At 46.7% G+C, this 24,622-nt stretch overlaps 1 protein-coding gene across 2 annotated transcripts in view; it reads left to right on the forward strand.

Moving 5' to 3' along the window:
• Positions 1-2,723: 2,723 nt before the first annotated feature.
• Positions 2,724-24,622, forward strand: part of ST6GAL1 (ST6 beta-galactoside alpha-2,6-sialyltransferase 1) — a 129,024-nt gene continuing 107,125 nt past the window's right edge. For both annotated transcript variants that reach the window (XM_054713820.1, XM_054713821.1), the window contains exon 1: positions 2,724-2,977. The gene's annotated coding sequence lies outside the window, so the exon portion shown is untranslated. The remainder of the gene's footprint in view (positions 2,978-24,622) is intronic.

Here is a 24,622-nt window from a genome sequence, read left to right on the forward strand (position 1 = left end):
GTATCCTCTCCTGCTCCCACTCCATGCTCCACTGGCCCATCTGGGCAGGGACAGTAGGAGCAGTCCCTGGGTGCTTAAATTAGAGATGCTGTTACTATATTTTTATTTTCTGACTTAGGTTCTATAGACTTAGCTGTCTCTAGGTATCTTTATTCTTGAAGCGGATAGCACTGAGGCCCAAGTTTGGACAATAGGTGCTGAAAGCATGCAGAGGAGAACTGGGAAGGTGATCTAAGGGTTTTGATGAGCATCTATAGTGTAGTGAGAAGAAGGGTCTGAGAGGACACTTTCAATTGTCTGCACCTCACTCCCCCTCCCCAAGACTTCAATAACACCTCCAATTAAAGAGTGCTATGAAAATGTTGTTTGTGGGTAGGTTGTTGTACATGTACATTATAGAGTAGGGCATTATTTGTATTAGCCAGTACAGTGTCTAAAATGATGATGGAGAAACGCATTACCAAAAATATTATTTATGGGCAAAGACTGAGGTTGTGAGGGGCTGAGATAGTGTCCAGAGGGAAAGTAGGCATCTGTACTTCTTAAGGGGAAAAAAAACTTGTCAAGGCAGGAGCCCCAGAGACAATAGGTATGGAAGCCTCATAAATAGGCTAGGGAGGACAGAACTGTCCCCCAGAGAATGGTTCAGCCTCCTGCCTCTCACGTCTAGGTCAAACAGCCCCAACTGACCAGACAGCAAGCTTGAGGGAGCAGCCCCTAAATGGAATAGCCCACAGCTGCTCCCATCCCGGAAGCTTGCCGGGAGTACTCCTACTAGCCTGCTCTTCTTCCTCAGAGTCCCAGGAACTTCTTGGAGTTATCATGTCATCTGTGTTCATTTCAAATCTGCAAGTCAAGAATACACAATAAGCGTGTTCTTTGTTTCCCCCATAATTTGGTTAGAGTGCTGATAAAGACAACTATGGAGTTAGGACTTCACAACATTCTACAAAAAACTCTCTGTTTCTGGTTCTTGACACAAAAGTGATACAGAAGAAGAAAACGATGAAGGCTTTCAATGAATGTCGAAGGGGGTTTGAATTCCGACTCTTCCATTTCCGAGGTGACTTCAGTTTTTTCAACTATACAGTGGGGCTAAGGCCACCACCTATCTTATGATGAGGAGAGACAACATAATCAGCAGAGTGCTGTTGCTCTGCAAATGGTAGGTATTATTTGGGTGTCCCCTTTTTCATTCCCTCTGTCATTGCCATCCCTCCTATTATATTTCCGCCAATGGGCGCTCCAAGTTGGTCTCTGCACTCCATGCTTGCAGTCTCTGCTTCTGCCATTCATTTTTCAGTATGCTGCCGGAGAAATTAGCGTGAAACACAAAGATGCATGTCATGCCCCTACACAAAATCTTTTAATAGCTTCCAATTTTTTTTTTTCAGAATAAAGTCTAAAACCTCCCCAAATAGTCTTATGAGTTTGTCTGCTTCCACTCAATCACACCTACATTTTACTGTTGGGAGCACTTTCTGTATGCCAGATACTCAGCTAAGTGCTTCAGAGACGATTTCACATAATTCTGGAAACAGTACTGTCATTAATATCTCCATGTTACAGACGAGGAACGGGAGGCTCAGAGAGGCTAAGAAACTCACACCAACACACAGAGATTTGAATTCAGTCTGCTTGTCACTCTCTCCAACTGGAGCTCTTAGTACAGAGCAATAATGTTTCCATTGCAGCTGGGAGGGGCCAGCAGAGACAACTGAAGGGGTCCAGGATCTGGGGAGGGAGGAAGCAGTGTTTGGAAGAGGGTATTGGGATGAGATGAGGATGCTACTGGTGGTGGGGAGTGGCCACCTTGATTTGGACAGAGAGTTCTGGGCCTGGGCTTCAAGCATCGGCAGAGTGTGTACCCCACTTCGTGCGTCCAGAGGACCTACACTACTTTCCACTCTCCCGTCCCTCCTCCCCTGCCACACCACCTTCCCTCCAAGCTGAGTCAAGAGGGCGCTCTAGAGAGGCATCTGGGAGATGATTACGGCCTCAGGTGGTCACACCCTTTCTGCCTTAGCTTGCTCAGCATGCAGTTTCCTCTCGCCTTCCTCTAGCAGCCCCAGTGAAGGGAAGGAAACTGCTCCCTTCCTTCCGGACCCCCGTACCTGAGGCCGCTGGCCCACGGGCCTGCAGATACCTTGGAGTGGAAGTCTCACTGTGCGCGGGGATTCGCGCGCACCCCTTCCTTTCTGTCTAGAGCACCGAGAACGCGAGACGCTGGAAGTTGGGAGGTTCTTGCCTAACCCCGTGAAAGAGGTTTTGTTGCTTCATATTCTACATAAGAAGAAATCGAGGGGTAGAGAAGTTAAGTGACTTGCTCAGGGTCAAGCAGTCAATCGGTAGCCCAGCCAGGATTATAGTCCCGTTTATTAGGATGAAAAGAGGGAGAGTGCTGGATTCAACCCTCAGGACCTGGGGTGGAGCCAGCATTTGGGGATCCTAGCCCCGCCGCGTTGCCCCTCCCCCTTGTTCAGGCCTGCCCTCCTGCCCTCCTCTGGAGGAGGCAGGGTCCCAGCATCACGCGGTACCCTAACCAGGCACCCCTAATCCTGAATCTTTGCTCTTTGGCGACCTCCGGAGGGCCAGATCGGTCCGGGGCTCCGAGTGGCGGGGAAACCCAGTCTTCCTGACTATTTGCATAACGGAGACCGTTCGCTTCCCCGCCCCTCCACCACGCTCCTCTTCCCTTCCTCTCCAGTCCCCTCCACCCCTCATCCCCTGCCTCCCGCTCCCCTCCCCCCGAAGACCCTCCTCCCTTTGGGGACTCGGCGTGGGGCTCCCAGCCTCGGGCTCTCCGCCCCCGGCCCTAGACAGAGTCCTGAGCACCTGGGGGAGGGGAGTCCTGGGTTGGGCCGGCCGGGGAAGACGCCTGGGGCACTGCCCAGCGCTAACAAAGGGAGCCAGCCGCCGGCCGGCTGGGGTGTGTGCAGGCGGAGCAGCCGCAGCTTCCACGCCGCCAGCACGCAGAGTGAGTAGGGGTGCCGCGGGCCACTGCGCGGCCCGGGGCGGGGGGCACCCCCGGGAGGAGGGATGCGTAGGGTTTAAGGAGGGAAGGGGAGCCGAGGCCGCCAGGCGCGCCCAGGGCTCAAGGAATCGGTGTCCAGCGCCGCCTCAGCCACCTTCGCTGCGGGCCGGCCACCTTTGGGCCGGGGGTGCCTGTGTTTTTGTCCCGGGAGAGGGACCGCCCTGGTTTCTCCCCCGCTCCATGATCTGGGGACCCACAACAAACCCACGTGCGCTCGGCCACCCGGAACCCTGCTTTCTCCACTGCACTGTCTGTAAGGAAGGGTGGGACGCCCTGCAGCGGCTGGGTTCCTTCAGATCCCGCCTGGTAGGTTCAAAGACCAGGAAACTGAGACTCCCGGCGGGGGTGGGGACACGGGCACCATAACAAACGCACGTGCGCCCAACCCTGGGCTGCCAACCTTGAGGAGCCGCCCCGCGGAACCCGGCCATTGTCTCAGCTACAGCATAGAGAGCAGCTCTGGGGGCGCCACTTGCTGGAGGAGGTCGACAAAGACGTTTAAGAGGTACCACCTGGGCATCAGCACAAACTGCCAGACTTAAAAGGGAAAAACGAAACAAGAAAGCAGCTGCGAAAAGATTACTGCAGGCTGAGTCTGTCCCGGCGGTGGTGTATTACTTGACGTGATCCGGACAACCCCTCGCTTCCACCTCACGGAGGTTTCTTAGAGATGGGGTTGAATTAAGGGTCTATGGGTCCCCTCCCAAAAAAAGACCGTGCCTGGTACACCCTTGTCCCTGCGCTCTGGTGGGAGGTCGCGAGCACCTCTGCAGCCTGCGGGAAGAACGGTCCAATTTAAACAGCGCCCAGCGTGGTTTCATTTGCGCTTTGCTTTGTAGGTCCATGTGTCTAGCCTGCCCGGGTGTCATTGGCCCCTTTTGACTTGTTATGCATTTTTTACTAGCAAGGCCAGCCGTGGCCTCCTGTACGAGGTGGGGGCGCTATTATTTTCAGTTCGATTAGAGTTTGAGAGGAATTCCGAGGTCGGAAAGAGAGGCCTCTCTGGTTTGTTTCGCTTACATATGCTCAGCTCAGCTTTGCAGATTTTGGTTAATCAGAGGTGTTCAGGCAGCAGCAAGATGTTTGGGAGGGTGACTTGGCCTTTTAGGTGTCGGTGTTGGTGCAGGAGTAAACCCTGAAGATGGTGGGAGTGGGAATGTAGGCACCACTGCTTCAGTGTGCTTGCTGAGCCATCGGGTTGTGGCTTCACCTGGGCTAGTGCTGCTGGAGACGGACCTGTCTCTGGGGAGAACTGGGGATCCTTCAGCCCCACACACACCACTTTCATTGAGAGTCTGGAGAGCATCCAGTGAGCCCTCTTATTTTATAGGTGGAAAACGGAGACCTGTTGAGTTCAGCCACTTGTCCAAGATTGAACAGAAATCTGGACAGAGACGGGACTTGAGTGTGGGTCTCCCAGCTCCCACAATGCACAAGGCCAGGCTGACAACTAAATGCAAAACTAGGATCCTGTGTTTGGCTTAAAAGGCAATGGCTTTAGGCAAAACAGAGTTAAACAAAGAAAGTAATTCAGATTGAAAGGTGCACCCTTCCATTATCTCTTTCAAGAGTTCTTTATTCATTGGAGAAAAGGATAGATTTAGTAATTCCTTATTCTTCATCTGGCCTTTCATAAGCTTAGTTATTTTTCTCTCCTGGCTGCCCCTCCCTTCAAATTGGAATAGGGCCAACTGTGGAGACTTAGATGTTTTGCCTCTCATCCCTGTGCCAGAAGGCCTTTGTTTGGGCATAAGCATGGGCTGTTGACACCAGCCCGGCTGGGAAGAAAGTATCTCTTAGAATGCTTCTCCAATGTTTTGTGGGAGAACAAAACATTGTTTTCATTGATTTTATTTAATTTAAAATTTTTATGAAAGTTCCATGTTTCATAACTGCTTATTTTTGTCTTTGGCAGAGAAGAAATTGGAAAACCCAAAAAACTTGGGAATCTGGGTTTCCCTAAAGCTAACATGCTGTTTTGCCCTGTCCCTGTTGTCTCCTGGCTATATTTGTTTATTTTCTTAGGGTTTTCAGGGTGTCTCATTTTCATGGTGATTCCACTGGACATAAGGAACTTCAGGAATCAGCTGGTCAGACCCTTTTATTTTTTAGATAGAAAAACTGAGGCCCAGAGAGGAGAAATTACTTGCCTAAAGACAATCAGCAAGGTGTCTGTTTTTACTGACTCTTTTTTAAAATCCTTACCCGAGGATGTGTTTATCTATTTTAGAGAGAGAGGAAGAGAGAGAGAAACATCAATTGTTTGTACAACCCCCCTTACCCCAGAAGGGGGATCAAACCCACAACCTAGGTTGTGCCCTGACCGGGAATGGAACCCACAGGCTTTTGTTGTATGGGGCGATGCGCCAACCAACTGAGCCACCTGGCCTGGGCTAGTGCCTCTCTTTGCATAAAGGAAACTGTTGCATCAAAGGAGTTTTGGTGGTATGTCACAGTAAAGTCAAAGTTATGATGGTTGTTATAACAACAACCTTTAAGTAAGATAATGAATTCCTTAAGGATTCGAATAGGCTTTGGTTATTAAACAAAGCCATAGATCCCAATGGTAGATCTGGTGAGGTTATCATTGGGGATCAGTTTTCTTTAGTGTTTACTAAATGGTTCACTTTACTCTTGCTCTGGGCTCCCACAGACTCCTTTTCCCAGTAGGAAGCTGCTTTGAGTATAATCATAAAACAAAAGGCAGCAAAGACTCAGAAGAGAGAGACCCCACTTAGCCCTGTGCTACTGAACGTCTTGGGCCCTAGTTTCCTTCTTTGTGCAGTGGGGGTACCTTCTGCCCAGGTTCTAGTGAAGTGGAAGATGCTCAGGCCTTAGAGTCTGAGGAGTAGGCTTGGGTCATCCCTTCTCTCCCCAAGTGCCTTGAAAACCAGCAGGCTGCATCCACATTGCATAATGTGAGGGGAAGAAAACGCATGTAGCTCCTGTGGTTGTTGGGAGTATTAAGTCATGGGACTCATGTTTAGGACTCTTCAGACCTCTTGGCAGGCTTGGGTACTCCCCAGCTTTTTAAGTGGCAGAGAATGATGGGGGGCAAAATAGCCCCGGAGGGTAAGCCCAGTGTTCAAGGAGATCCTACCTATACTCCACCCAGATTACTTTGAAGCACATTGTGATATCAGCTCAGTCATAAATATTTTACTGAGTCGCTTGATGTATATTTGAGGTATTGTACAGCTCCTGGAGCCTGTCTCTGCTCCCATATGGGACCCTGTGTGTGTGTGTGTGTGTGTGTGTGTGTGTGTGTGTGTGAGTGTGTGTGAGAGAGAGAGAGAGAGAGAGAGCCAGCCAACCTGAGAACTTCTTTTTAAAAAACATATTTTTATTGACTTCAGAGAGAGAGAGAGAGAGAGAGAGAGAGAGAGAGAGAGAGAGAGAGAGAGAAACATTAATGATAAGAGAGTGGCTGCCTCCTGCTGGGGATCTCCTAACTGGGGATTGAGTCTGAAACCCAGGTATGTGCCCTGACCTGGAATCCAACAGCAATCTCCTGGTTTAAAGGTCGACGCTCAACCACAGAGCCACACTAGCTGGACCCAACCTGAGATCTTCTTAAGTCAGTGATGGCGAACCTATGACACACGTGTCAGCACTGACACACGTAGCCATTTCTGATGACACGCGGCCGCTGAGGCGGCTGCATGCCGAGGATGAAACATTTGCTGCTCCTGAGGATGAAACATTTGCGAAATAATGTTTTTTCCTCAAAGTGACACACTACCTGAGTTATGCTCAGTTTTTTGGCGAAGTTTGACACACCAAGCTAAAAAGGTTGCCCATCACTGTCTTAAGTTTTACTGCTCAAGTGAGTTTCTCTGCCAGGTCCCGTGTCCCAAAGAGACAGGGTAGAGGGAACACTGAATTTAGTCAGGAGACCTGATTTGCAAAAGGGCTCCACTCTAGTTGTAGGCTTTTGGCAAGTGACTTCTGAACTTTGAGCACATTTATAAAAATTTGGTGAGTATTGAATGAGGTAATCCATGTGATAGCCCAGCAGCTCCGCATTAGTTGGGCATGAATCGGACTTGGAACCAGCCTCCTCTCCCTCAGAAGCAGACTGTCCACATGGAACTGAACTCACAGGCTGATGGCCCCTCCTCACCAGGATGCATTCGGGTAGCGTTATCACAGGTCTCTCCATCCGAAGATGTGGTCATGGCTCAGATGAGTGCCTAGCATGCCAAGCACCCCAGATTTGCAAATCTCTCTCATTCCCTCTCACTCTGCCCCTTACCTCTGATTTATGGCTGAGGGCAAGGAAGCCCAGAGAAGGTAGGGCCCTGTCAACTGTGTCTTTCATCCATGGAAAGAGACAGGCTCTCCTGGCCCACTCCAATTTGGATGAGTCTTGGTCTTGCCTAACTCACTGTTGCACCCAAGTAGGATTTTTTGACTCAAAGAACAGAAAAATGTTGATTTGATTTAGTAATGAAATCAAAGCCCTCTCTTTAATCCACCAGGACTCTCATTATGTGAGGGCCTGCAATGTGACTTGTGTTCTCCTGCTGTCGCTCGCTGGCTGTGTGGCCTTGGGCAGGATGCATGCTACCCTGGGACTCAACTCTCAGCTCTTTAGGCCTTTCCAGCTCTGAGATCATCAAAAGGCAAAGGGTGAAAGATATAGGTCAGGGAGCTTCTTCACACACGTAATAAATGAAATCTGTTTGCTTTCAGAATCTTCAAATCGGGTAAAAAATCACCCCCCCCCCACCTTTTGCCTTCATTCCCCCCAATCCCACTTCTCTCTGAAGTGACTGCTGTTTACAGTTAGTTGTGGGTCCTTTAGCCCCTTTGGCAAGTATTTATGTTGTATTCATGGTTATGAGCAGATACATTTTAAAAACTCAGTAAATGGATTACATTATGACCGCCACTTTACAAACTTGCCCTTTTCACTTTATCAGAGATATTTACATATCAGTGTATACATATTATTTTTTTTCACAGCTGCATCACATTCTATATTATGGATGTGTTTGCTTCACCAGTCTTCTGTTGATGGACATTAGTCTATTTTCATAAAAATATATTTCTAAGTGTACTTAGACGTTGGCCCTACAGAACAATGGTTTTAAGTATCAGTGGCAAAATGAAGCCAGTCTATCAAGGTCTGGAAAGGGTGGCAAGAGAATGGGTGCATGCACACTGAAGACCACACCCTGGAAATCTGGAATAAAGGGCTCCCAGGAAGTTACTAAGAGGCTGACTGTTTGGATGGAAGACTATTTTTGGAGACAGCCTGCCTGGTTGGGTGCCCTCGGCTGCCAGGGCAAGGAATCGAGCTGCGTCATCACTTCCTCCACTTTCCACTGTCTCTGGCACTTCCAAATTTGTTTCTATTCTCAGGGTCACTGGGGACCTACTGGGAGGACTGGAACTTGAGTGAGGGAGGAGAGAGAAGCCAAGAACAGGAGTATTTGATCTCAGGCTCTGGAGAAAGGACTGTGCCAGTTCTGCTCTACTCTGTCAGGTGGTGCATACCCATTTGGAGTGTTATGTGTCCCGGGGTCCCATAGAGATCATGATAAAATGAAGCATCCCAAAAATGGGCTACTTAGAAGCTGAAGTTTCAGACACCATATTGGAGGTGGAATAAATGTGGAAACCGGGAGTTTCTAGCCTGCAGGAGATAAAGTAAGAGTCACTTCATGTGGAAGAAAGATTCAAGTCACATCAGAGTGGCTGCTGTGAAGGGAGAACCAGTCCAGGATGTGGGAGAAGTTGCAGAATGGCAGATAAGGGAGAACTTGCTCAGCTGAACTGTCCGACCATGGAACAAGCTATGTCACAAGGCAAAGGGCTTCCTGTCATGGGAGTATCCAACCAAAGTTGCAAGTGAATGTCTTTGCCCTCCAGAGGATTCCTGCTTTGCAGAAAGATTGACCTAAAATGTCCCTTCCAACTTTGAGAGTGTAGGACTCTCTATAGGGCAAGAAGCAGAAAGATGCAAAAATCAGCCTGAGTGGGTGGGACAAGTTATGCCCCATGTAACTGGAGTGCTTTCACCTGCTCTGGAAGGGTAAAACAAAATGGAAACCTTCAAAGGAGGCTCAAACATTGTTTCCCCTGGGTCTTGGCAAGCCTCCTCCTGTCTGTCCTTGGCTTCAACTCTTCTGGACTCTATATTCATAAATTATTTCCACAGGAATAAATATATCACATACACTTTAGATGACCAGGAAATCTGGCAACCAGAAAAGAACTACATGTCCCAGGAGGATAATTGTACATTTTTTCCCCTCTCATTACAGTCTTTCTAAATTTGCATCCATCTCCTGGTTTCCCTAGCACAGTGCTGAGATGCCACTCAGCTTTAATTTTAGGATTTCTCTACCCTTTGCAGCCTCTGGGAGGGTCTCTGAGCTGGAGTTGATAGCACCCACCATGTTGAATGCTTGTCCCTTGTTTTTCTGCGGATGAGGAAGAGCCTCTTGGACCAAGTCTTGGTGAGGGAAACATGGCAAGTTTACCATCTTCTGGCTTTTGCTGTGCGCCTGGGCCTGAGAAGGCACTGTGTGTGTTCTCTCATCCATTTCCCACGGCAATATTCGGTGAACTGATGTCATAGCTTCATTTGCAGTTGAGAAAACTAAGTTTCGGAGAAGTGTGATGTCTTAATTAAAGCTGAATGACGTCTCAGCACTGTGGTAGGGAAACCAGAATATGGATGCAAATTTAGAGAACTACCCGAAGATTCACTGTTGCTAAGGAGTGAAGCTGGTATTGAGTGTAGTTCTTTCCTGTATCATGTTATATAGGTTTTCTCACTGCTAATAGTACTCAGTACTTTGCGTCTGAGAAGAGCTTTGTCCTTGAGTTTCACTGGGGGCTTGGCTGAATTCTTATAGGGATTATGGAAACTTTCTATCATTTCCCTAAGAACATATGAATGGGAAGAACTCAATGGACAGTCACAGTCACAGGAATAGCAGGACATTTGAATCCAGCATACATTTGCTCATTTCCTTTTTTGCTAAGGGTTATTTGCATCAAGTTTGGTTTGCCCCCCCCCCCCCCTTTTTTTTTTGCGTGGCCTTTAAAGCTCTGATACTCACTTGTCCTCATTATTTGGTTATGACTGGGAATTAACCCTGGTAGTGAGCATGGCCACAGATTGGTGGGTATCACTGCTCAGCTACCTTTAAATGCCTTTGGTTTGTCAATGGAACTCAACATCAACATTGTTAAGGGTTTATCTGGCAGTTGTGCTCCTAGGCTCTTAAACAATTTCTTCTTTTGTAAAGTTTATTTAATATTATTTTGTTTATCAAATATTTATCAAGTGCCTATTATGTGCTAGGCATTGGGAATATTTACATAAACACATACACATCATAGATATGCACACACATACTCAGTGTGTTTAGTGGGGCCTTGCAAGTTAGTGGCAGATAAATTTCCTCTCTCACCCTCTTCCTCTCTTCTGAGTCCTTGCTTTGTTTATTTATTCAACAAATGTAGAGTGCGTGCGTAGCACAATGCTCATTTTTAGAACATAGACCCAAATATTCTCACAGCTCTGCTCTTTTTTTAGTATATGTGCTGCCGAAGCGAGCACAGCTCTGCTCTTTTAAGAGCTTAGTTGAAGGTGGACATACAGATATTAATTATAATATAGTGTGTTAAATTATGATTTGGGTCTATGTAGAGATTGGGAAGAAGGTACAAGGAGTTTGGGAAAGCTTCCTGGAGGAGGTGATACCTAAGCTGAGTCTTACAGAGCAGTAGCAAAGGGCTTTGAAGGAGAAGTGGGTGCAGGAGCAAAGATGTGGGGTGAAGAATGGCTTGTATGTGTGCGGAGATCACTAAAGGCTGATGTTCCTGGAGAGAAATACACAAGGCAGGAAGTGGTGAGGGATGAGACTGGAACTATTGCATACATTATCTAATATAATTTTCATAACTTCCCTATGTGGCATTTACTATTATCATCTCCACTTAATAGATGAGGAAACAAAGGCTGAGGGAGGTTCGGAGATTTGTTCATTTAGACAGTGAGTGAGTTGAGTGAGTGAGTTGAGGTGCACGGACTTGAATGTATGCTTGCTTAGCGCCCCAGCAATGCCTGCAGAGGCAGGTTGAGAAGGTTTGGTTTGCTGGCTAAGGTGCTTGTTCCCTCTGTATTAATCTATTAAGGGTAATACTCTTGTTGAATCCTCTTTCTTCTACCTGGCTCATAGTGTTTTCCAACTTACATTTAAATTGGAATGAGTGAGTCTGGTGTTGAAGCCTCTTCTGAGTCTTGGTTTTAGCATTTACACTCCTTTTAATTCAGAAAACCAGTAGTCTAGAAATCTTAAAAAAAAAAAAAGAAATAAAACTCCAAGCCTTTATGTGCCTAACCATGTATGATGGGAGAGGGAGAAGGTTCATCCATTTTCTTAAAAGTTCAAGGTTCATTTAGTAACCCAGGCATTACCTGTAGATCCCTTAGTTCAGAGAAGCCCTTTAGGGACTGGAGAGGAAGCAATCAATGTGGGTTGGAAGAGTCTGGAGCAGGTAGGCCTTGAGCTGTCCCTTTAAGGATGAGTAGGATAAGAAAGATGGAAGGCCTGACAATGAGTAAAAGTTATTCTGTCTGACCCAATGATAAATGGGATGCCTCTGGCTCATTCTCCCCACCCCCCAGGATAATTTCTGCATTGGAGTTGGCTCTTGTGTGGGAGAGGTAATAAGGGTATCCATTCATTCAAAATAAGGTTTATTGAAAACTAATCAATTGAGAGGACAAAGACAAGATGATGAAATAAAAAGGGCAATTACAGAGCTAAGAGATAAATTGATGATACAAACAACCTCTTTAGAGAAAAAGTTAATAAAGGAACAGTGTAGAATCAACTAAAAAGTAAATTACTAATAGAGTGGGAAGGCTTGAAGAAAATTGCAGCATATGCTGAGAAAAAAATTCATCAGAAAAAATCAGAGATTTAAAGGTTGTACCAGGATGATCCCTCAGAAGGGTAACTGGGGCATCTGTGGAAACACAGGCCACTTCTGCTTATGTTCCATTGACCAAAACATGGTCACATGGACCTACTTGGCTGCAAAGGAGGCTGGGAAACATCTCCAGCTGGGTGGCCTTGTGCCCTCTTAAAACTCAGGGTTTTTCCATTACCGAAAGGGAAATGAGCAAATGGATATTGGAAGCAATTCATCTCTGCCACAAGGAAAAAGTAATGTTGACCTCAGACTTGATCTGCAGCAGAAGAAAAACTTGAGAACACAGAGAAGAAATATTTAGAGTTCTGAGGGAAAGGCAGTGTGACTGAAGATTTTTACTTAATTAAGTCACTCCTCAAGGATAAGGCAGCCAGCCATTCTCATACATGTAAGAACTCTAGAATTATAGCACATATGAGCCCTTCTTGGGAAAACCTACTTGATGATGAAAAAAATTAATCAAAAGCAAACTTAGGAAGGCTTGGTTAAAGGTGATTTGGTGAGCCCTTCATCTGCTCAAACAGAGCAAAGCTAAGCCAAGTTGGGCAGTAGAAATAGAATATGACAAAATAAAAAGAATGTAACAGAAATGGAGAGCTGGGGAGGAAGTGGGAGAACACGTAAGTGCTAACTTTCCCTCTCATCTTGACTAAATAGGGTGTTAAAGTCATGACTCCAGCCTTTTATTATTATTATTATTATTATTATTATTATTATTATTATTATTTAACTTAGAAGCATCCTAAGGAAGTATTATCTTTTGGTGGAGAAATGTTTTAGAAGTGCAGCTTTTCCATTATTTTTCTTTCCTGTAGAATTAACATAAAATAAAGTTTAAAGACAAAAAAAATAGGTATTTTAACCCTGGTCAGTGTGGCTCAGGTGGTTGAGCATCATCCCATGCACCGAAAGGTTGCCAGTTTGCTTCCCAGTCAGGGCACATGCCTGGGTCGTGGGCTCGATCCCTGTTAGGGTGAGTGCAGGAGGCAGTTGATTGATGTTTCCCTCTCATATCAATGTCTCTCTCTCTCTCTCTCTCTCTCTCTCTCTCTCTCTCTCTCTCTCTCTTTCTCTCTTCCCCTCTCTCTCTTTCTCAAAATAAACAAAATAACTTTAAAAATAGTTATTTTATAAAGCAATTCTATCCATTCTTCTTTTAAAAAATTTATTTATTTATTTAAATTCTTTATTGTTTTTAAAGTATTACATATGTCTCCTTTTCTCCCCATTGATCTCTCCCTGGTTACTCCCACCCCCCAGTACGTGCCCTCACCCCCCTACTGTCTGTGTTCATTGATTATGCTTATATGCATGCATACAAGTCCTTTGGTTGGTCTCTTACCTCCCTCCCTCCCACCCCTTTCTGCCTTCTCTCTGAGGTTTGACAGTCTGTTTGATGCTTCTGTGTCTCTGGATCTATTTTTGTTCATCAGTTTATGTTGTTTATTATATTCCACAAATGAGTGAGATCATGTGATATTTATCTTCCTCTGACTGGCTTATTTCACTTAACATAATGCTCTCCAGGTCCATCTATGCTGTTGCGAATGGTAAGAGTTCTTTCTTTTTTACAGCAGCATAGTGTTCCATTGTGTAGATGTACCACAGTTTTTTAATCCACTCATCTGCTGATGGGCACTTAGGCTGTTCATTCTTCTTTCATGCATTCTTCTATCCTTCACACTTCTATCCAGGTGAAAATGTAGGAACATGGGAAGAATGATATTAACCTATTAACCTATTTTTTGTGGATGGAAGGATCTTAGTTGACATTTAGCTGTGTATAATTTTGTGCGATTTTTAAACAAATAATGAGCTGGTCTTATTTGAATAAGACCACTAAAGCTATTCTAAAATGCACTGTTAAATTCTAATACTCAGAGTGTGAAGAGCTGGGTGGAACTTTCATGGGGAAGTTGGCAAGTCAGTTATGTGAACATCAAAGTGTAGGCAGAACAAAACACTTTATGAACCAGATGAACAATTGGGTGTTGGGGCCAGAGGACAATGGGGCAGGTTTCACAAAGGAGACAGAGTTGAACTGAAAGTTGGAGGATGAGAAGAGTTCTGATAAGTTGAGAATGAAGAAAGGGCACTGGATCCACACCCAAAGCCCGGAGGAATGAAAGTATGCAGCATGTCTAGGTAGTGGGGAGTAATTCATTATGGTAGGAGCACAAGAGAATGAAAGAATAGCTACTGTTCATTAAGTGCCCACAGGTACCAGGTATGACACACAGATATCTCTAGGCTGCCCAACAGCTTACAGAATGGGTATTATTAGCCCTATGATACAGATGAGAAACTGAAATTAAGAGAGAGAGATTTATCTGCCCAAAGTGCACAGTGAGAAGATTGTGATTTGAACCTCTGACCTGCCTATACCCCCAAGCCCACAGTTCTTCTTCTGTGCTATGAGTTGTAGTGCATGGGAGACCTGAATTAGACAATGTGAACACAAAGTATAAACATACAAATAAATGTAAAAAACTATTGTATAGGTTAATTCTTTATAGATAAATCTATTTTATATACTTACATACATGTGGACCTATGAAATATAAATATATTTTACATGTAGATTTTATAGGTAAATATAAAAGATTAAATTGTGGTTCAGACTCTGCTATCCAGTGACCCCAAGTTACTTGATCTGAACCCTAATTTCCTTATCTCTAAAGGGAATAATAATGGTAGGGCTGTCTACCCCAGATTTGTTTTTGTGTTCAAATTAGATCATAGATGTGAAAAGTTGAGAAAGTCTGAAAGAGCTACACAGAAGGGTTTGTTATTGCTGACGCACCAGCACTCCTTGCTCTTCTGTGAACTCACAGACATCTATTAAAGTGCCCACAGGTGTCTATAAAAACTCCCACAGTCATTGACTGGGTCCCTGTAGGCTTGCAACAAACAACTGGTTAACAGGCAGTTAACAGGCAAGAAGCTGTGCTCTCCTGACTCAGATAACCAGCTAGGGGCTGTGGTGGGAGATATAAGGGAGGGAGGAGGCAAGCAGTTGGCCTGCTGGCCTGCCTTCCGGCTTGCTGGGAAAGTCTGGGCCAGAGAGTTGAGTTGGGATGGCTGTCAACAGCTTGGTGAGTTATACAGGGCAGAGCAGGGTGTTCCAGACATGCCAGGCTACAGGGAGGAATGTCAGAGCTGCCAGGCAAGCAGGCCCTGCTATGTCTGTCTGGTAGAGGCTCATGGTCTAGAAAAGGGATGGGGGGGGGGGGCGGTGAAACAAAGGTGTCAGGGGGCTCTGGAGTAGTGTTTCTTCTCCAGGAGTACTGATGAGGACAAGGCAGGCCCTAGCCTCAATGACACTGGGCTCTGACACCACATCATATGGGGTGGACCAGCATCCAGACCTCAGCACTGAGCTAGTGTGGCCTGAGGCAATTTACTTTTGCTCCAGGAAGGATCAGGATTGTTCTAGGGTCTGGGATGGGGCCTCACATGCTGCTGGGGTTCCAAAAGTCCTGTTGTGTGTTGAGGTGTTGGGGGCGGTGGTTTTTGAGAGAGCCAACTTCTTACTTCTGCAATGATTGGTTCCTTCCTCATCTCAATGGTCTCTCTACTATGCCTAGACTGGCCTTCTAGCTCATTCACAGCTCAGGATAAACCCCTCAACTCCATGACTCCATGACATACAAAAGGAAGAGAAGACCTTTATCTCTTGTACTGCACTTACTATGCTATATGAGGGTAGCTATGTTAGACGATGGCCTCCTGATCGTCAGGACACTGACTGGGCTCTCTGATCGTCCTGGGCCCAGCACTGTGCCCAGCCCTTAGGAGGCCTCGTGGAGTGAGCTCAGCTCTCCCGATCCACACTGTCTGCCCACTGAGACCAGGATGCACTCAGCCACCACTGGCCATGAGCTGATGCTCTCTAGGTAAGGTGGGGCTGCAGGAGCCCATGGTGGGGAACACCTGGGGCTCTGGTGAGTCCTCCTGGCCCACAGGACAGTCCTTCTTCTACCTGTCATCTCTGGCCTTGAGTGAGAGACAAACAGCAAGATGCAATAGGGAATGTTCTCTGGGCTGATCCATGGAGCTGAGCCCTGATGGGGAGTCAGGTTTGGGACCTTGCTCTTGTTTTTCTTATCCTATTGGGAGCCAGGGTCATGGGAGTGTATCCCAGGTGAGAGAGGGAGGAAGGCAGTGAAGGAGCTCTGACAAAGGCAGTTAGGCTGAATCATCATACATCTAAGCAGACCGCAGGGATTGCTTTTGTCAATTGTACGTGTTGGGAGGAGGCTGGCCCAGGGCCTGAGCTGGGGGTGGTTCTTGACAGCATTAGTAAGAAATCCCCAGAAGATGCTTCTTGCTAGAGGGCTTGTGCTGGTTCCTTTTTTGCTCTACACAATAAACATCTTGTTCTGGCCTGTAAATTTGGAGGAAAGGAAAGAATGGGTAGGGAAGAGATGGCGAAAGTCACCGCTCCCCTCCCCCTCCCGGAAATGCTTTCACTCTTGGAGAGTTCTACCCTTGTCTCCCTGACAGTTCAGGTGACTCCCAGAGGGAAGGCTGGGGGGCAACTCTGACTTTGCCATCACCATCTTCAGGGGCAACTTTCTGAGAGAGCCCTTGTCATATTGAGGAAAAAAAACATATGCTTTGCCACCAATAGACTTGGGTTTAATTTCGGATGTGGCACTTGTCAGCTGGGTGAACTTGGGAACTTCTCTGACCCTTGGTTTCTCATCTGTAATCTGTGTGGATCATTCCTACCCCATAGCATTGTGTGAGTGCTAGCTAGTGCTTAACCGGCATGTAGTTAGCAATTTTTAATAAGTGGTAGTAATTTTCTTTTTAAATTTTTTACAGAGAGGAAAGGAGAGGGATAGAGAGTTAGAAACATCGGTCAGCTGCCTCCTGCACACCCCCTACTGGGGATGTGCCGCAACCAGGGTACATGCCCTTGACCGGAATCGAACCTGGGACCTTTCAGTCCGCAGGCTGATGCTCTATCCACTGAGCCAAACCGGTCAGGGCAAGTGGTAGTAATTTTTAATGTCATAGCACTTGTCGATGGTTATTCTCAGTTATTGGTCACCTAATGGGCCAGACACTCTGCTAGGCACTGTGGATATAGAGATACACAGGTCCAGCCTCTCCCTGGAGGGGCCCCCATCTAGGAGAGATGAGCTTGTGTGATCGGGGCACAGATGCAAGGGAGCTGCACACATTGCTGCTGGAGCAAGAGGCAGGGGCAGGGTGGGGTCGGAGAAGAGGTGAGACCTCCACAGGAGGGGTTTGTAGGCAGTTAGGGTGGGAGGTGGGGAGAGCAGCAGGACCAGACAGAAGGAGGTTCACACAAGGATTTGACATTAGATCCACCCGTTGTGGGAGGAGACAGGAGCTGACAGTAAGGGCTCCCCCAGCAGGTGAGCCCACATGGCTTATGCCCTCTGGTGGTATTGGAGCTCACCCAGTTTGGCTCAGGATAGTCTGCAGACTTTCAAAGCCCAGAGGAGTGAAAGTATGCAGCATGTCTGGGTAGTGAGGGAAAGTTTATAGACCGAGGGGGGGAAAAAACAACCCTCAAACTATCTATCCATACTAATAAAAGAGTAATATGCTAATTAGACTGGGAGACCTTCCAGAGACCTTCCGCATGTCCTTCCGGACAAAGCCAGGAGCTTGGCCAGCCTGAAAACTGCCCCCAAACAGCCCTCAGCCCCTCACTCAGGCTGGCCACGCCCCCCCAGCGGGGACCTTCATCTCGATGGGGGCGTGGCCAGCCTGCAAAGGGCCATCAGCCCCTCATCCAGGCTGGCCATGCCTCCCAGCAGAGACCCCTACCCCAATGGGGGTGTGGCAGGCCTACAAACAGGCTGGCACCGCCCCCAGTGGGGATCCCCACCCCGATGGGGGCGTGGTTGGCCTGCAAACTGCCCCAGCCTCTCACCCAGGCTGGCCCCATCCCCCAAAGGGACCTCCCACCCTGATCCAGAACCCCCTTTAGGGAAGACCAGCTGGCCCACAACTGTGCACCAGGCCTCTATCTGTAAAAGTACAATATGCTAAATAGACTGGGAGACCTTCTGGGAGACCTTCTGGACATCCTTCCAGACAAAGCCATGGTGGCGGGGCTGAGGCATAAGCAGTTAGGGGCGATCAGGCCAGAAGGGGAGGACAGTTGGGGGTGAGCAGGCTGGTAGGCGGGGCATTTGGGGACGAGCAGGCTGGAAGGGGGGGGCAGTTGGGGGCGAGAAGGCTGGCAGGCAGAATGGTTAGGGGGATCAGGCAGGCAGGTGAGTGGTTAGGAGCCAGCAATCCCGGGTTGCGAGAGGGATGTCCGGACATTTCCCGAGGGGTTCCAGATTGGAGAGGGTGCAGGCCGGGCTGAGGGACACGCCCCCCCCAAGTGTATGAATTTCATGCAGTGGGCCACTACTCCTATCTAATAAAAGAGTAATATGCAAATTGACTGTCACTCCAACACACAAGATGGCTTTCCCCATGTGGTCAAAGATGGCTGCCCCCATGTGGACACAAATGGCCACCACAAGATGGCCAGCAGAGGAAGACAGTTGGGAGGGACCAGGCCTGCAAGGAAGGGCAGTTGTGGGCAATCAGGCCAGCAGAGGAGGGCAGCTGGGGGGGGACCCAGGCCTGCAGGGGAGGGCAGTTGCGGGGGACCAGGCCTGCAGGGAAGGGCAGCTGGGGGGGACCCAGGTCTGCAGGGGAGGACAGTTAGGTGTGACCAGGCCTGTAGGGGAGGGCAGTTGGGAGGGACCAGGTCTGCAAGGGAGGGCAATTGGGGGCGATCAAGCCTGCAGGGGAGGGCAGTTAGGGGTGACCAGGCCGGCAGAGGACAGAAGTTGGTGGCGACCGGGCCTGCAGGGAAGGGCAGTTGTGGGGGACCCAGGCCTGCAGGGGAGGGCAGTTAGGGGTGACCAGGCCTGCAGGGGAGGGTAGTTAGGGGCAATCAGGCCAGCAGAGGAGCAGTTAGGCATTAATCAGACTGGCAGGGGAGTGGTTAGGGGGTGATCAGGCTGGCAGGCAGAAGCAGTTAGGGGCAATCAGGAAGGCAGGCAGGAGAGCAGTTGGGAGCCAGCAGTTCTGGATTGTGAGAGGGATGTCCGACTGCCCGTTTAGGCCCGATCCTAATGGGATCGGGCCTAAACGGGATCGGGCCTAAACGGGCAGTCGGACATCCCTCTAGGGGTCCCAGATTGGAGAGGGTGCAGGCTGGCCTGAGGGACACACACCCCCATGTACGAATTTCATGCACCGGGCCTCTAGTATATATATATATATAAAAGCCTAATAAGCAAAAATGTCCCCTTGGGAGTTCAATTGCTTGCTATGACATGCACTGACCACCAGGGGGGCAGTGTGGACTGAAGGAAGGCCCCGGCCAGTGACCGGCAGCCGCTAGGAACCCCACCCATGCACAAATTTCTTGCACTGGACCTCTAGTTACATATAAGAATAGAAATCTGATTCTACACTAACATTAGAATCAAGAAGACAATGAAGCCATACCTTTACAATTCTGAGATAAAATTATTTCCAACTGAGAATTTATATCTGGACAAATTATTAATTAAATGTAAGGGTGGAATACTGGCATTTTCAGACATGAAGAGTCTTAACTATTTTACCCCCCCTCCCTCTCTATACATCTTTCTGAGGAAGTTTCTGTAGGCATATTCCTCCAATGTTAGGGAATAAGCCAGTAGAAATGGATATTCTCTTTAATAGAGAGCCACTAATTAGCTTGGGCTGGAGTAGGTGGACAGAAGGTTCCAGAATGGAGAAGATTATGCTAAGTGAAGTAACCCAGTCAGAGAAAGACAAGTACCATGTTTGATTTTACTCATATGTAGAATTTAATGAACAAACTGAACTAATAAACAAAATAGAGACAGACTCATAGAGAGCAGGCAGACAGTTCTGGTGGCGGGAGGTGGGGGTCAGGCTGTTGGGGGAAGGTAGAGGGATTGAGCAAAAAAGAAAAAAGAAAGAACTCATGGACACGGACAACAGTGTGATGATTGTGAAAGGTGGGGGGGGTGGAGGTGGAAGTGGGTATAGAGGGGATAAATGGTGATGGAAAAATATAAAATAAAGAAATAAATCCTAAAAGAAAAGAAAAAAAAAGAACTGTTGGAAAGTTGGCTGAATTAGTGAGAAGTACTGACAACTAAAGAATGTACAAGAGAGGAATTATCATAACATACCACATGGCTGAGCTGCAAACAATAATTTATCTGGTCATAATAATGTAACTTATAGTGTTGACTCAATTAAAAAAAATGTTATTGTTACTGGACAGCCCATTGAGTTGGAGGGGTAGGGCTGTCCCCTGCTTGACTCTTGTCAATCACGTGATTTCAGACAAGTGATAGCAGCGTTGAAGCAAAGCAAGCAAATTTATTAAGGAAGCAAAGCAAGCAAATTTATTAAAAATACACTTGGCATAAAGCAAAAACAGGCAACTCAGCGAGTCTGAGTGCTCTGCCTGGCAGGGTTTCAAGGGGGTTTTATTCACTTTCCCCTAAAGGTTTCAAAATCCCCCTGCCCAATATCTTGAGTAGCAGACTAGGATTCAAAGTCCCCTTCTACCTTGTTGTGGCTGATCTCAGAATGTTTGTACATACATCTGCTCATCTTGTTTGGAAAGTCCTAAGTTGGCTTGCTAGCTTCTTTATTTAGTGGGTGAGGTTAACTCCTCTTTTTCTCCCATCCCCCCTTTCCTGCCCAAACAGTTATCTAGTCTACCTAACATTTCCCCCATCAAGTGATATCTGTCCTTGGGTTTAGCTGGCACAAGTGGCATTAATTGGGTCTTTGTTCTCTATTTTCCCAGGCCAGGGTGATTTAAGCTATGTATTCTCTGGTTAGGGAGGGAGGTATAAACCAGTTGCTCTCAAATGTCCTTGGTTGGGGAAGATAAGGTCTTTGGATTCACAAGCTGGTTGCAAGCTGCCCAAACTGTTTGTCCTTGTTTAGTTTTCTTATCTTAGTTTCCCCTTTCCATTCACCCAGGAATTTTCCTAGCTTCTTACTATCTGCCACAGTACAGCTATATTAAAAGATGTGCAAGTAGAAGAGGTATGTGGAATGGAGGTAAAAGAGCTAAGTCCTCATTTTCTGGTGTAGGAAGTTAATGAATAATACTTAACATTGAAAAAAAGAGTCATATAAGCATGCTATTTAGGTACACTGAGGCAACTCTAGACATAGATAAGAGTTGACAGTTATTGCATTTGAGCAACAGAAATTAGGGGCGTGAATGGGTGGGGCAGGGCCTGAAATCATGTAGGTGTACTGCTTTGACTGAAAAAGGGGCTTAGTGCCTCTTCATATATCCAGATGGGCACCACAAGTAGGCACAATAGAAATTGATTGATTGTTTGCTGTAGAAAACATAGTAACAATACAAAGAAACAGTAGGGTAGTGCCCCTCCCATATTTTGTGTAAGGCTGTGGCAGAAGCACTTCCTTTTTCTGGTTCTCTGAAAATAAATTCTTGTATTATTTCTCTTTTTGTCAGAACCTATGTATTCAGTGTTCAGCTCATCTTTAATTTCAGCTCTATTGAAAGAGCTTGGCTGCTAACACTGGCAGGAAGAAAGGCCTTGGGGAGGAAGGCTAGTGTGGGATTCTGGCTTAGTCACTTATCAGTTTTATGTGTGGAGTCCTTACTTAAGCCCTCTTTCCTCACCTGAAAATAGAGAATTCTTTTTGCCTCAGGATTGTGTAAAGAATAAGTGAATAATTTAGTACATAGAATGCTCTCTCCCCGCCCCCAATTTTAAAATTAAAAATATAGCCCTCACCGGTGTGGCTCAGTGGATAGAGCGTCGGCCTGCAGACTGGAGGGTCCCGGGTTCGATTCCGGTCAAGGGCATGTACCTTGGTTGCGGGCACATCCCCAGTAGGGGGCGTGCAGGAGGCAGCTGATGGATGTTTCTCTCTCATCGATGTTTCTAGCTCTCTCTCCCTCTCCCTTCCTCTCTGTAAAAAAAAAAAAAATCAATAAAATATATATATTTAAAAAAAATAAAATAAAAATAAAAAAATAAAATTAAAAATATAAAGGAACACTGTGGTTACCCCTTGGACTAGGATAGGAGTCCTATGATGTTGGGTTTGGGCTCCACAGATGAACCATTCACATGGGGCAAGAGTTTAGGAAGGGGAGGGCAGGAAGTTTTCTGATTTTAGCAGAAGTTCTGACTGTACTTTGGGTATAGTGTCTTCTGATCTCACTGCAGAGCTCAGCAAATTTGCAGAAACCCAGATCTTGGAATGTTTCATGCACAAGAATCAATAAAAAGCTCTTAGCTAATTTAGCTTCCATCTCTAAACACAATCAGAACAACTGCTCACCTCCCAGATAATGTGGAATAATAGTCCTAGTGTTAACAGGTTATCTTTTACTCCAAGGCTCCTGTATGCCTTTTGGTGATCACTCATTTAAGCCATGAACTTGGGGCCAGAGCCCTGCTCCTGTGACAAGCTAACCCATTCTCTGACTCAAAACCTAGCCCTTTAGCAATGGCCTGCTTGGAGGATTCTTACATCAGGGAACGCTAGATCGTGAAATCATTGGGGTGTATGTTCTTGGTTCATTTTATGAACTTGTTTGGTTCTTGGAGGTCTCGGTAAATCCTAGTTCTGGTCTGTGGTCAGTGCCTCACACTCTGTACCCCTGAAGGAAACACCTGCGGGAAGCTCTAGGGAGTTAATGAGGCCAAGACAGCCTCTCCCTTATCAGCTCTCTTACTCCTTAGAATTATCTTCTGATGCTTCTGGGTCTGACAGGGTGGAGGAGAAAGGAGATTAGCAGAGGAGCTGTCAGGGTCCGGAAGGTGGGGTGACAACGCCGGCAGGAGTGAGGGCAGCAGGGATAAAGCAGAAGACAGGCCCTGAACATGAGAAAAGAGGAAAGTAAAACTTGGCTGGTTAGGCCTTGGGAAAATAGGAGTGAAACCAGATCTAGATGTCAAGCCAGTAACCCTTGTGTAACAGGAGGGAGGTCAGGAAGCAGAAGACACACAGGATACAGTGGGGTCGTGCATGAAATAGACACTTGAAACTGCCAAGACACCCAGGGTGCCTCAGGGACAAAGGGGATGCAAGGGGACCCTGTAATCAGGAGGAGTTAATATCAACCACTTAACAGAAAAATATTTTAATAGAAGAATCTAGTCTCTAAAGGTCTGTTATTGTTTATTTCTCATGGTTTTGCAAAGTTACACCTGCAGTCCAGAACTATCCCTTCCAGTTGCCTCATCTATCAAAGCCCAGGCACAACCTTTGGAAGGAAGGTTAAGAAAAAGGGCTTTGAGTAGATACAATGGATGGGCAAAGCCCTACCACAAAACCAAGCAGTGGCTCATGGGCGAGTGCCCTGTTCTCACGCACAGTCCCGTTAGCCTTCAGTGAGCCGGAGCTAGCTGGGACCCCAGAGCTGGTCTAAACCAAGCTTTTCAGATTTTTATTGAAGTGATTCAGGGCAAACTTACACAAATAAAACGTAGGAAGTACAGATAAGCCTCGCAGCCACTAGAAAGTCACCATGCATCTGGTTTCTCTGTGGCTGCAAGGTTTCCTGTCTGCTTCACCCCAGGCCTCTGGCCTGTTCTCTTCATAGGCCAACTTCCTCTTCTTCTGCAGGTCCCCACAGCCCCATAGCTTGATCTTGTGCATGGCATTTGCTTTTCTAGAGCCCTCACTACCTTTCCTTTAAGCTTTAGGGTCTGCCCCCAGCTCACTGTAGTCTTTTTTCATAGTTGCAATTTTGAAAGCCTCTGATTGGTCCAGCGTCCTTATTTATGGGTGAGTTGCTTTTAAATGAAAATTCCACCCTTTGACCATCAGGAGAGGCCCAAAGTATAAGTGGGTGGGGTAGTGGTAGGTTGGACAGGTAAAGACTTGCCTATTTTAGTAACATTGGAAGTCTGCAAGCCTTATTTATTTATTTATTTATTTATTTATTTATTTATTTATTTTATTTCCAGGCATGCGTTTATTGAAATTTGAGTAAAAGATTCCCACATGATACAGCATCCTTCCCCACCCCGTAGATTTGCTCCAACTTTAACTTTCAGTGACAGAAGAGGCAAAGGGTGATACATGTCAATGGTTATAAAAATGTATGCTCTGTAGTAAAAAAAGAAAATTCCTTTCAATATGTCAGTGGTTTCTGAAGAACCCCCACCTCTGTAGTCAGCTAGCTTGCCCATGTAAACTTTCACAGTCACAGCTAACTAGAGTACTGAGTGTCTACAGATTCATCCCCCAGCTTCCACTTTGAAAGACAAAAGGCATGGGGCGGAGAAAATAATCAAAGATGAGCCCCTCAGTCCTCAGAGCCCTGCTAGATTCCCCAAGGCTCATCTCCAACAGCTCAATGCCTTTAAACATCAGATTCTAAATGCCCCATAATCTCTTTCAAATGTGTGTTTTTATCGATTAGAAAATCAGCATTTCCTTACAAGAATACATAAACAGTTTTTGCCTTGAAAAACTATATAACCGAAAACTTTGGACTGATATTTTGGAGCTGAGAGAAGGGACAGCTGTAATGTCCTCTCATGGGTCTCAAGTTTGTTTTTTGTTGCTGGTATTTTTTAATCAAAACAGAGAAGTCTCCACTTTCTC

Source organism: Eptesicus fuscus, chromosome 3, assembly GCF_027574615.1.
Source record: "Eptesicus fuscus isolate TK198812 chromosome 3, DD_ASM_mEF_20220401, whole genome shotgun sequence".
NCBI lineage: Eukaryota > Metazoa > Chordata > Mammalia > Chiroptera > Vespertilionidae > Eptesicus > Eptesicus fuscus.